Below are 11,618 nucleotides of genomic sequence, written 5' to 3' on the forward strand. Positions count from 1 at the left end.
ATGTCGCTGTCTGGCCGGTACCGAGGAGGGCGAGAGATGCTGTGCGAAACGAAGTGCAGCGGAAAGAAAATGTCATCCTGCTCGGACAGGTACAGCTTTTTGCACCATAGAGTATTTCATACTATCCTTTAAATCATTTGAGGTTGAGAATAATACCAAATTATATTACTATTTGCTAACCACAGCAGCCTATGCGTCCTTCTCGTTGTAGCCTAATCTACTACGGCATAATTTGACCTCTCCGAGCGCAGTGGGGTTTGTTTAGTTGATACAAATTCCCACCTGCGCGTAACACACAGTCAAGGTTGGCTATATAAAATAATGTTTGAAGCATTGTACATTTTATTAAATTACCAGGTGGTTACTGAATCAGGTATCAAGTTTGATCATTAACCAATTATCATTTTAATGCGCCTGTGATGTCGTTGCCAATAAAGTCTCCGTCACCAAGCAGACGCGTAATAGGATCCGTCTAATGGACATCTGCCTTGTATCTACCACATAACACAACATAATGACATACTATTTATTGCATTGCTCTGCTATCAATATGTATCTGTTGAAATTGTAGCATTTGGGTGTATGTAGTTTTATGCATTATAATAACTAGGTAGAGAATGGTAAGAAATGTAGTAACATCAATTGCCACATGCCACAATGGACACATGCTGAATGAAATGCAGTGCCCTGGCATTGTGCAAGAAAGATGCTGATAAACATGATAATCAGACAAACACTTGCCCTGCAGTACAATGCCTGCCTGCCCTTCTTGGAGCGTTGCACACATTAGCCTCGACTTGCTCCAGCAATTCTAATACCATGTTGAGGTCTGGCTCACTCGAGACTATGAACTTGAAGATGAAGAGCAGCAGAGGAAGTCTTGGTGTAAACAGGCCTCTATTAATAACAGCCAAGCAACTCTGTGGTCCTCGTAAACACACTCAGACTACGGGGGGGTGTTGTCCCATCCCATGTCATTTGAGACATGCTGATGATGACAGGTGCAGGTAAATGGAGGATCTATCTACCAAAAACATATGTTTTGAAACTAACCAAGATGTTTTATGTTGGTGCTTTAGTGGAGCTTGAACAGTACTAAATGTGGATTCAGAGTCTGATGTAACCGTTAGGCTGTTTTTTAACATTCAATTGAGCTGGATTATAAACAAGGGTGTGATGGTGTTGGTATAAACCTATCTGTGACGATAAGGACCATTATAGTCCTGTTATAACACTCCAGCTTTGACTGTAAAAGGATATGACCCTCACTGCCCTCTCTCAGATTTGAATAAAACGAGAACGTTTAAAACATCCTTGACTTTTCTGTTATCTGTACTGTAATTCTACCTACAGCTCTTTGTAAATAACAGGTTAAAACCCTTTCCTGCAGTCAAATGACCAAATCGCCCTCTAGTGGCCTCATGGGTGGAATTATTTATTTTACACCGAAAATCCAGTGTTTCTATGTGAAACGTTTTTGTTATTTTTCAGTCTTCTGTGATGTATATAATGTGTCATATTGGGATGCAAACTCAAAATGTAATACATTTCAACTCTATATCTGACATGGTACAGGTGTCTTATTTTTTAAACTAATAGTCGTGTGTGAGGTGTATACTTTTGTTTCAAAGAACATTTGGTTAAGACTGCCAAGAAACACTGTGTGACCCAGATTTAGCCCACTGCTGTAAATTATTGATGATATGATGATTGTTGTGTTACAGTGGTAGTGGGGAAGACTCGTTGGACCGGCTCCTGCCTGGCCCCCCTATCACCGCCGTACGCAGGAAGAGCACATCCCAGACTAAGACAGAGCCGCCCCTGCTCCGCACCTGCACACGCACCATCTACACAGCAGGCAGACCCCCCTGGTACGATGAGCATGGTGCAGAGTCCAAAGAGGCCTTCGTCATCGGTACAACATTCATGGGTGTATGCCTTATTTTGTTGTCAGTGTGTGAAGTGTTACTCAGGTGTTTTTGCTGTTATATGTGGTGTTGTAATGGTCTTTCCTTATTGTTGACAGGTTGTTGTACTCAAAAATACATGTGTGTTTGTCTGTGCAGGGTTGTGTGGGGGCAGTGCCTCAGGGAAGACCAACGTGGCCAATAAGATCATTGAGGCTCTGGATGTCCCCTGGGTAGTGTTGTTGTCCATGGACTCCTTCTACAAGGTGAGAGTCCGTCATTCATTTGGCTTGCTTGGGCTTTAGCCTTTCGGAGATGCTACTGTATGTTCTTCACAACAGCCTGGAGCCTTATTGACAGACATGTCACCCTTATAATACTGTATGAATGAGCCTACCCACAATCCCTCACTCTTAATGATGTTAATCGCATGTGAAGCACATGGGGAAGAGACTGTCTACAGCCTGGGTAATCCCATCCTTCCCTCCATCATGTCTATTTATAGACCAGCAGGGAACAACATGCATCCTGTCCCATGGACTCAATATGCACGAATGCATGCATACGCACACGCACACACGTACAGTTATTTTTACACATTCACTTACCCTGTGAATGATCCCATTGAGTTTCTGTGTCCATCCATCCCTGAAGTTTGTTCTCCTGTACCCCCTAGGTTCTGACCTCTGAGAAACAGACCCTGGCAGCCAGTAAGTAACGACTACAACTTTGGCCACCCAGGGGCGTTTGACTTTGAGCTGCTGGTGGCCACCGTGCAGCGGCTCAAACAAGGCAAGAGTGTCATGATCCCAGTGTATGACTTCACTACACACGGCAGACAGAAAGACTGGGTGAGTGCAGAACTAATGAGAGGCCATGTACCAAGTGAAAACTGTAGAGTCTCCTGATATATTTATCCACCGTAAACATTATTGGATAGAGATAACTTGCAGCTGTTGCAGTTCTGAGCATTTCTGTTGTCTCTGTCTCTCCCCTCTTTAGAAAACTGTGTATGGTGCCAGTGTGGTCATCTTTGAGGGGATCATGTCCTTTGCAGACAAAGAGCTTTTGGAGGTAAGGCTGTATGATCATCACATGTTTACGGTTTCTGATCTCTTTACTGAATCAGTCGAGTCCTCTGTGACTGCAAGGTACAGGAACATAGTGCTCTCTTGTTGCTCTGTCTGTCTCCAGCTCCTAGACATGAAGAGCTTTGTGGACACTGACTTAGACATCCGGCTCGTACGGGCGGGACATCGAGGGGGTCATCAAGCCATAAAACAAGTCTGTGAAGCCTGCGTTTGAGCGGTACATCGAACCCTACATTCGGCTGGCAGACATCATTGTGCCATGAGGTGAGTGATTTAGCACTAACCATTCGAAATTTCAAAAGTGCAATATTTTGGTATCTTCCAATCTTTATTTAATATTTGTTAGCCATTAGGAGCTAATACCCATATGACGGCATATATATCCTGCAGATATACTATTATTTCATAGCAAATTTTCTGTGCAGATATTTTATCATGTTAATTATGAGGTAGCCATATGAGCTAGCGAAATGTTTCTGACCAAGTGAAAATATGTTGTTTCCAAGTGAAAATATGTTGTTTCCAAGTGAAAATATGTTGTTTCCAAGTTTCCAAGTGAAAATATGTTGTTTCCAAGTGAAAATATGTAGAATGTGTACCTCTGCCAGGTGGTGGTAACATGGTGGCCGTTTACCTGATAGTCCAACATGTTCACAAGCAGATGGAGGAGGTGTGAGAAGATGATGCCACACAGTGGCAGAATGCTGAAGTGTCTGTAGAGGCATAGTGAAGGGATGAGTGGCTGACATCTGCCTCTTTCTCTCTTTCTTTCTGTTTCTTTCACCCTTTACTACATTCCCGCTCTCGATCTCTATCTCTTTCTCTCTCTCTTTGTGCAGCCCTGAGCTCAGTGTCAGGTAGGCTTATACACATCTCCTACAGCTCCTCCCTCGTTCCACGCCTCTCTTCCTGGTGTTATTCACAATACCCCCACCAGGTGTCTCAGTGTGACTACATGGTTGACTTCTACTGAAGAACTAGTGGGAGAGCAGAACAGTCTCTTGTCATTGTCACCTATTCAAATGTATTCTCCTTTGTGTTGTTTCGTCCAGGGCAGTCCTAGCCTTGGCCCAGCAGACTCAGCCCCTCCCCCAGACCCTCAGAGTGTTGGAAAGTACGCCTCAGGTCAAAGGCCTGCACACCATCACCAGGTCAGATCACAGTCTATGGGTCTAGAGCGAAACTAACGTCCACAGACACTTCTGTCTTCCAGACGGTATTTGCCGGGTCATAGAGCTTAGCAATGAGAGGCATTTATGTCTTTTCTCATTCTCCTCTCCAACTCATTTGTGTAATCCAGGAATCAGGAGACCAGTCGAGACGAGTTCATCTTCTACCCCAAGAGGTTGATGCGCCTCCTATTGAACATGCTCTAACATTCCTGCCCTCTCAGGTATGTGGACATTTTTCACCATATTATAGTGTATTTAATTGTAATATGTTATTTGGTTTGATAGGGATTTGACATAATGTAACTGACTTTATCCCTATTGTATCATGTCACAGCCCTGCACGGTACAGACCCCACAGGGCCATGAGTATGAGGGGAAGAGAAGCCTCAGTGGTAAAGGGGTGGGTACTATACAGTCATTGGTAGTACTCCTATTTTGCTCCCATGTGTGTGTTTAGTGTTCCTTTCTAACAGTGCAGAGTTTGTGTTTGTAACCATTCTGAAGCTGGATCCTCCTTTCTCCAGGTCACAGGTGTGTCCATCCTGCGGGCAGGGGAGACCATGGAGCCTTCCCTGAGGGCGGTGTGTAAGGATGTCCGCATCAGTAAGATCCTCATCCAGACCAACCTGGACTCAAGAGAACCAGAGGTACTTTAGAATGTAACAGAATAGAATAGATCTTTATTGGCTGAAGAAAGAAGTGGCCTTGTTTAGAATAGTCACACTTATATCCCCCTCACTGGGTGTCTCCTTAGTAACCAGATCTGCCTCCTCCACCTCCTGATCGTATCTCCGTGGTAACCCTGTTTCTCCTTCCTCCTCTCTCTGCCCATCCCTTGCATTACCTGCTTCTGCCCAAAGACATCAGTGAGGACCATGTCATTCTAATGGACAGCACTGTGTCTACAGGCGCTGCGGCCATGATGGCTGTGAGGGCCCTATTGGTAAAGTAGCAATTGACATCCCTATCCCAAAATAACTGATAGCCCCCCTACTTCATAATTAATCATTATAGTAACCATAGAATTATAATTAGTAGTTCTGTTTCTATGAAAGTAACCCCCATTACCCACCATACTAAATGGCTGGGTTTTAAAAAGATGGCATAGCATTGATTGTGTGTTGTGTTAAATGACTGTTGTGATGTATCTGTGCAGGACCACAAGGTGCAGGAGGAGAAGATAGCGCTGGTCTCTCTGCTGATGGCAGGGTTGGGGGTGCACTCGGTGGCCTATGCCTTCCCCAAGGTCAAAATCCTCACCACCGCTGTGGACATGGGTGTTGATGACTTCCTCCAAGTCATTCCTGGGATTGGTGGGTTTGGCTCTGCTGTAGCGGTTATGTGTTATGGACAGTGGTGGAAGTCAGCGATGTATGTATTCTGTACTCCGTGTAATGTAAGTTAACTCTGTGTCATACAACTCAAACTGTGTATCTGTGTGTTCTGTTGATACAGGGGACTTTGGGGACCGCTACTTTGGGACAGATGGTGGAACATCAGGCTGGAGTGATGATGAGGAACAGGAGCGACCAAAACAACAAATAATGAACTTGATTCTGTGAAACACAAGGTTAAAGGCTAGCCTTGTGAAACCAGACTGTGTGCTTGCCAGATCAGGCTGGTTTAACAAGGCTAGTTAAGGGCAGAACTTCCTGGCAACACCAGTCACATTCCATTAAGCTGCTATACAGTAGATGGATCCAACAAAGGGTCTCTATAAACAAGTCAATACTCAAATGTATGTACAACAAGACATTTGTATATGGTTTATATTAGATGTTAATGGGTCATTATTCTATTTATATGGTTGGATTTTTCAGTTCTGGACTGCTCAAGCAAGCTAATGTTTATAATGTATATGGTGCTACATGAAACTGAATCAGTTTCATCCTCTCTCAAGACACTATCTTGAAATTACCTAGCTATTTGTTTTTTATTATCAGATGATAATTGGCAATTGTATATTAAATTTAACCTTATTGAAAGTTTATCTATGTTTTGTTAGGTAGAGAAGCTTTCTAGCCTGTAGGGGGGAGCATTGCTCAATTATAGTTGCTGTGTTGCCATGGTGTGTGTGCTCCCAGATACTCAAAGTACACTAGAAACCATATGACGGCCTGTAATTGGTGCATTTCATTCAACTCATTTCATTGAGGGAATTGACAAATCGTGTACAGGGAAATTGCCCATTATTTTCAAGTATTTGAAAAGGTTTTGAAATTTGAAAGGTAGTGAGTGGAAATGGTATTGAATCCTCTCCACCCCTGACAGAGATGATCGAAAACAGTCACTAGAAATGTGCTGAGGATGATCTTCACCTGAACAAAGAGATCGTGACATGTCCTGATGCTAAATACCAAATATTAGATATCTTTGTATTTTTCTTACCCCGTTTTTTAAGGGACATCCATTTATACATTACGTTTATTGTATTCATTTTTACCTAAAATAGTATACACACATGTATGAGTGTTGAATGTATTTTATCTCTGCCTCTATGATTGACAAGCATAGCCTACATTTAGTCATGAGAGAACACTGTTTTGGGGAATCTCTTTTTCTCTGTGATAACCCTTCCAGAGTGGGTGACTGTGATCATGGATGTCATGCTGTATTCTCCAAGAGAGCACAAGACCCCGCCTGCCCATGTGACTACTGCCTCAAGGTTAACCTGTTACTATGGAGACAAGCCCACCAATGAAAATTCAGCAGACGGTTGCGATGTTGACTGCAAGCTTTTTGTTTTAAGGGTGACCTATTTTGTTCTACAGCTAGTCAGACACATACACACACACACACATAAACAAGGATACTCACACACATTGAGATTTATAGACTGTAGGAGGTATTGTCTAACAGGGTTAACCCTGCCATTTGTTGATACTATAATTATAAAAGACAACAAAACATTATCACAGTATAGGCTGTATTCTTTTTTTCCTAAAATGATTTTACCAAAGATGATGAATGCAGAAAGAATGTCACTCAAACATTTTTACCAAACCATATAAAAAATAGATTACATAATTTAAAAAAAAATACAAATAAATAAAAATAGAATGCCACTCAAAAGCATGAATGTCCAAAAACAAAGGCTTTATTTTAACACATTTCATTTTCACTGAGAGCTGAACTATCTTCCTTTACGGACCCCTTTACCCCTCCTTAGTCTTTGCCCTCGGCCTCTAACTTGGTCCATTCTTGCAAACAGCAACTCAGAGGTGACCTTTTTTTATGCTTGAATAAGGACTGATTGCTGATTGAACAACCATGCAAACAAGTTTTGCACACGTGCAGAAGAGGTTCACATTCCTGGGAGTAATTTGTACCAGCTGTGACCAAATGTTAGAATTTGGTTTTGTCACGATTTACTCAACTGAGTTTTGCATCTTTTATGGAGTTGTGTTAAGTGTTTTTCAAAAATGTGCTTAGCATTTGCGTTGCGTGTGAACGTAACAAGAAATGATTGACCGTTTCCCAAAAATAATACTGTTGTGCTCATTAGGTTATGTTAGAGATCAAGTGTAATATTTTGACATGGAAAATTTGAACATTTATCTCTGGGAAATGTATGAGTGTAATTTTGGAATAAAGTGAATGGCAGATTGTCATGTGAGGAAACAATCCTCCATACATCTACTTGAAAGAATCAGACTTTCTCAATGCCTTAACAGCCAATGAAATAATGTTTTCCGGTGATAAATCTATAGCACTATTGCAGAACCTTTGTCTTCCATTAGTCATCACCAGTGTTTTTCAGAGTTGCCTTTGGTTTCAGGATCAGTTTGATATTGCTATATGTTTGGCCTACAATGAGGGTTAAAGGCAACCGTGTGTTTGATTTGCGAGTTTGATCTATGTCAATGCTTTGATCAAATCCAATTGTGTTTGTCACATGCTTCGTAGACAACGGGGTGTAGACTAAAAGTGAAATGCTTTCTTACAGGTCCTTTTCCAACAATACACAGTTAAAGATAAAATATCAAATAAGAAATAGTGACACGAGGAATAAAAACACAGTGAATAATGAATAATGATAACAAGTAAAAAATAACATGGATAACATGTGTAACGGCTGTCGAAGTCGTTCTCCTCCTCAGACGAGGAGGAGCATGGATCGGACCAAGATGCGGATTGGTAAGTATTCATATTTTAATGGGAAAACAACAAACACTACAAAATACAACAACCAACAAACGTGACTAACCTGAAACAGTCCTGTGTGGCCCAAACACTGACACAGGAACAAACACCCACAAAACACAAGTGAAACCCAGGCTGCCTTAGTATGATTCTCAATCAGGGACAACGATTGACAGCGTCACTCTGATTGAGAATCATACCAGCCGAACACAAAATCCCAACATAGAAAATCAAACCTAGACCAACCCACCCAACTCACGCCCTGACCAACTAAAACAAAAACAAAACAAAGGAAAACAGGTCAGGAACGTGACAGAACCCCCACCTTAAGGGCGAACTCCGGGCGCACCAGCACAAAGTCTAGGGAGGGTCTGGGTGGGCGTCTGTCCACGGTGGCGGCTCTGGCGCTGGTCGTGGTCCCCACCCCACCATAGTCAACCCCCGCTTCCGTGGCCTCCTCCCAATATCCACCCTCCATGTCAATCCCACTATTCCAAAGAGCAAACAGACTGAGGGGTAGCACCGGACTGAGGGGCAGCACCGGACTGAGGGGCAGCACCGGACTGAGGGCAGCACCGGACTGAGGGGCAGCACCGGACTGAGGGCAGCACCGGACTGAGGGGCAGCACCGGACTGAGGCGGTCTGGCGGGCTGCCTGATCCTGGCGGGTGGCTCTGGCGGATCCTGGCGGGCTGGCTCTGGCGGATCCTGGCGGGCTGGCTCTGGCGGATCCTGGCGGGCTGGCTCTGGCGGATCCTGGCGGGCTGGCTCTGCGGATCCTGGCGGGCTGGCTCTGGCGGATCCTGGCGGGCTGGGCTGGTGCTGGCTCGGAAGGCCTGGCGGATCCTGGCTCGGGAAGGCTCTGGCGGATCCTGGCTGGCGGAAGGCTCTGCGGATCCTGGCTGCGGAAGGCTCTGGCGGATCCTGGCTGGCGGAAGGCTCTGGCGGATCCTGGCTGCGGAAGCCGCTCGATCCTGGCTGGCGGAAGGCTCTGGCGGATCCTGGCTGGCGGAAGGCTCTGGCGGATTCGGCTGGCGGAAGGCTCTGCGGATCCTGGCTGGCGGAAGGCTCGGCTGGTCCTGGCTGGACGGCTCTGGCTGTCCTGCTGGACGGCTCTGGCTGGTCCTGGCTGGACGGCTCTGGCTGGTCCTGGCTGGACGGCTCTGGCTGGTCCTGGCTGGACGCTCTGGCTCCTGGCTGGACGGCTCTGGCTGTCCTGGCTGGACGGCTCTGGCAGGGCCTGGCTGGACGGCTCTGAAGGCTCGGGACAGACGGGCAGCGTGGGCAGGCAGACAGTTCAGACAGCGCTGGGAAGGCAGGCATTCAGAATCAGGCTGTGATGAGCAGGCAAGCAGCGCAGGCGGCGTTGGGCAGACGGCCGACTCTGACCTGCTGAGGCGCACAGTAGGCGGGACGTACTGGAGGCCAGATATGTTGGGCCGGCTTCATGGCACCCGGCTCGATGCCCAACCTAGCCCTCTTAGCTGCGCAAGTGGAATAGCCCGCACTGGGCTAAGCACGCGTACTGGGGACACCGTGCGCTCCACCGCATAACACGGGTTCTGACCAGTACGACGCCCTCTCACTCCACGGTAAGCCCGAGGTTGGCTCGGTATCCAACCCGGCTTCGCCACACTCCCCTTTAGCCCCCCCCCCCAATAAATTTTTGGGTGAGCCTCTCCGCTTCCAGCCGCTCTGCCTTGCTTCGCCTCATAAAACCTCCTCTCCGCTTTCGCTGCCTCCAGCTCCGCTTGGGGCGCGACACTCCTCTGGCTCTGCCCAGGGTCCTTTTCCGTCTAGGATTTCCTCCCATGTCCATTCCTCTTTCCCCATTGCTGTTGTATTTGCCGTTCTTCTCCACTCCGCTTGGTCCTGTTTTGGTGGGTGTTTCTGTAACGGCTGTCGTAGTCGTTCTCCTCCTCAGACGAGGAGGAGCATGGATCGGACCAAGATGCGGATTGGTAAGTATTCATATTTTAATGGGAAAACAACAAACACTACAAAATACAACAACCAACAAACGTGACTAACCTGAAACAGTCCTGTGTGGCCCAAAACACTGACACAAAAAACAACACCCACAAAACACAAGTGAAACCCAGGCTGCCTTAGTATGATTCTCAATCAGGGACAACGATTGACAGCTGTCTCTGATTGAGAATCATACCAGGCCGAACACAAAMTCCCAACATAGAAAATCAAACCTAGACCAACCCACCCAACTCACGCCCTGACCAACTAAAACAAATACAAAACAAAGGAAAACAGGTCAGGAACGTGACACATGGCTATATACAGGGAGTACCAGTACCAAGTCGATGTGCAGGGGTACGAGGTAATTGAGGTAGCTATGTACATGAAGGTAGGGGTAAAGTGACTAGGCAGCAGGATAGATAAGATAGTAGCAGCAGCGTATGTGGTGAGTGTGAAAGTGTGAGTGTGTGTGTGGCGTCAGTATGCACGTGTGCGCATGTTATGTGTGTGGGTGTGTGTTGGGGTGTCAGTGTAAGTATGTGTGAGTGTGTGGGTAGAGTCCAGTGTGTGCGCATAGAGTCAGTGCAAGAGAGTTGGTGTAACAAAGGGTCAATGCAGGTAGTCTGGGTAGCCATTTGATTAGCTATTTAGCAGTCTTGTTTAGTAGTCGTATGGTTTGGTGGTAGAATCTTTTCATGGTCCTGTTGGTTCCAGACTTGGTGCACTGATACCGCTTGCCGTGAGGTAGCCGAGAGAACAGTCTATGGCTTGGGTGGCTGGAGTCTTTGACATTTTTTTTGTGCCTTTCTCTGACACTGCTTTGTATAGAGGTCCTAGAAGGCAGGGAGCTTGGCCCCAGTGATGTACTTGGCAGTACTTCCCTTCCCTCTGTAGTGCCTTCCGGTCATGTGCTTTGCAGTTGTGGTACCAAGCGGTGATGCAGCCCGTCAAAATGCTCTCAATTGTGCAGCTGTAGAACTTTTTGAGAATCTGAGGGCCCATGCCATCTTTTCAGCCTCCTAAGGGGGAAGAGGTGCTGTCGTGCCCTTTTCACAACTGTATGGGTATGTGTGGACCATGTTAATTCCTTAGATCATGATGTTATAATAGACATAATGATGATAATAATAATAATATATTATCAGATCATGAACAGTGCATATGGAAAAGGGTCAAATGGAAAGACTGCTTTCGACTGTGCTGTGTTTTAGTGAAGTTAGCTGGCATGGTTGGACAAATAATTATTACCTTCTAGTAAAGGTAATCCTATCTAATAAAAGGCATATGAGGTAAATGTTTAGATTTTTTTTTAAATCGAAGCTTAGAGAAAA

General features: G+C 45.5%; 1 pseudogene; it reads left to right on the forward strand.

Annotated features, from left to right (window-relative positions):
* On the forward strand, positions 1-7,768 carry LOC111976500 (uridine-cytidine kinase-like 1; annotated as a pseudogene).
* The last annotated feature ends 3,850 nt before the right edge of the window (positions 7,769-11,618 follow it).

Source organism: Salvelinus sp. IW2-2015, linkage group LG17 (genome assembly GCF_002910315.2).
Source record: "Salvelinus sp. IW2-2015 linkage group LG17, ASM291031v2, whole genome shotgun sequence".
NCBI lineage: Eukaryota > Metazoa > Chordata > Actinopteri > Salmoniformes > Salmonidae > Salvelinus > Salvelinus sp. IW2-2015.